Here is a 2,739-nt window from a genome sequence, read left to right on the forward strand (position 1 = left end):
GTCACCTTCTTCATGAATTGTCCTTTATTCTTATCTTCATCCTCTTAGGAGCGTAGACTTTTTACCAAGTATTAGTGATATTCTTAGCTCTTTTTTCCTGAATCTCACAATGTTCAGAGGAGAAATCTGAGATTTACAGACATTAAGTAGCACATTTGGGGTCCCACAAATAATGTGGGGAAAGGAAGAACTTGAATCCAGGGCTCTCAGACGCCATACCCTATGATCTCTGGCCATTTCATGCTTGCCTTGGATATTTCAGAAAAATGAAGTCCTTAGAGCTTCCCTGGTGGCTCAGATGGTAAAGAATCTGCCTGTAATGCAGGAAATTTGGGTTTGATCCCTGGGTTGGGAGACCCCCAAAGAAGCAAATGGCAACCCACTCCAGTATTCGTGCCTGGGAAATTGCATGGACAGAGAAGCCTGGTGGGCTACAGTTCATGGGGTCACAAGGACTTGAACACAACTGAGCAACTAACACTTCACACTTCAGTGGTTTGTAGAACACATCATGTTGGGTATCCCCTCTGTGTCTCCCTCCTGCTTTGCCTCTCCCTCCTCTCTCCTGCCTTACTCCACTCAGCCATGCAACCCAATCTATGCAGCCAGCCCTTTCCCAAGTTCTGGTATGCTTCTTCCCACACTGACCAAGACTATCTATTCACCTCTCTCTCTTCCTGATGGGACGGGAGTTGCCCCAGGTCACGGCAGACATTCCTCCCCTTGAAGTCTCAGAGTCACAGTCCAGTGCCTGGCTGTGCACAGAGGGTGCCCAGAATGAGTCACAAGATAGAACGAGGTCTTCCTGGGGCCCTAGTGTATTGGTTGCATAATGTATGGGGGATTGGGGCAGGTGTACAGAATAATCTTTGTCATTTTGTGTAGGATTTAGCGTATGTTGGCTTGTTTACAAATGCTGAAAATTATAAGTCCCTTTGAGGTCATGTGATTATATCTACTACTGCGGACAGGAACCCCTCAGAAGAAATGGAGTGGCCATCATGGTCAACAAAAGAGTCTGAAATGCAGTACTTGGATGCAATCTCAAAAATGACAGAATGATCTCTGTTCGTTTCCAAGGCAAACCATTCAATATCACAGTAATCCAAGTCTATGCCCCAACCAGTAACGCTGAAAAAGCTGAAGTTGAACGGTTCTATGAAGACCTACAAGACATTTTAGAACTAACACCCCAAAAAGATGTCCTTTTCATTATAGGGGACTGGAATGCAAAAGTAGGAAGTCAAGAAACACCAGGAGTAACAGGCAAATTTGGCCTTGGAATACGGAATGAAGCAGGGCAAAGACTGATAGAATTTTGCCAAGAAAATGCACTGGTCATAACAAACAAACACTCTCTTCCAACAACACAAGAGAAGACTCTATACATGGACATCACCAGATGGTCAACACCGAAATCAGATTGATTATATTCTTTGCAGCCAAAGATGGAGAAGCTCTATACAGTCAACAAAAACAAGACCAGGAGCTGACTGTGGCTCAGACCATGAACTCCTTATTGCCAAATTCAGACTTAAATTGAAGAAAGTAGGGAAAACCACTAGACCATTCAGGTATGACCTAAACCAAATCCCTTATGATTATACAGTGGAAGTGAGAAATAGATTTAAGGGCCTAGATCTGATAGATAGAGTGCCTGATGAACTATGAAATGAGGTTCATGACATTGTACAGGAGACAGGGATCAAGACCATTCCCATAGAAAAGAAATGCAAAAAAGCAAAATGGCTGTCTGGGGAGGCCTTACAAATAGCTGTGAAAAGAAGAGAAGTGAAAAGCAAAGGAGAAAAGGAAAGATATAAACATCTGAATGCAGAGTTCCAAAGAATAGCAAGAAGAGATAAGAAAGCCTTCTTCAGCGATCAATGCAAAGAAATAGAGGAAAACAACAGAATGGGAAAGACTAGGGATCTCTTCAAGAAAATCAGAGACACCAAAGGAACATTTCATGCAAAGATGAGGTTGATAACAGAAGCAGAAGATACTAAGAAGAGATGGCAAGAATACACAGAAGAACTGTACAAAAAAGATCTTCACGATCCAGATAATCACGATGGTGTGATCATTCACCTAGAGCCAGACATCCTGGAATGTGAAGTCAAGTGGGCCTTAGAAAGCATCACTACAAACAAAGCTAGTGGAAGTGATGGAATTCCAGTTGAGCTATTCCAAATCCTGAAAGATGATGCTGTGAAAGTGCTGCACTCAATATGCCAGCAAATTTGGAAAACTCAGCAGTGGCCACAGGACTGGAAAAGGTCAGTTTTCATTCCAATCCCAAAGAAAGGCAATGCCAAAGAATGCTCAAACTACTGCACAATTGCACTCATCTCACATGCTAGTAAAGTAATGCTCAAAATTCTCCAAGCCAGGCTTCAGCAATATGTGAACCGTGAACTTGCAGATGTTCAAGCTGGTTTTAGAAAAGGCAGAGGAACCAGAGATCAAATTGCCAACATCCGCTGGATCATAGAAAAAGCAAGAGAGTTGCAGAAAAACATCTATTTCTGCTTTATTGACTATGCCAAAGCCTTTGACTGTGTGGATCACAATAAACTGTGGAAAATTCTGAAAGAGATGGGAATACCAGACCACCTGATCTGCCTCTTGAGAAATTTGTATGCAGGTCAGGAAGCAACAGTTAGAACTGGACATGGAACAACAGACTGGTTCCAAATAGGAAAAGGAGTTCGTCAAGGCTGTATATTGTCACCCTGT

This window comes from Bison bison, unplaced genomic scaffold (genome assembly GCF_000754665.1).
Source record: "Bison bison bison isolate TAMUID 2011002044 unplaced genomic scaffold, Bison_UMD1.0 scf7180017864198, whole genome shotgun sequence".
NCBI lineage: Eukaryota > Metazoa > Chordata > Mammalia > Artiodactyla > Bovidae > Bison > Bison bison.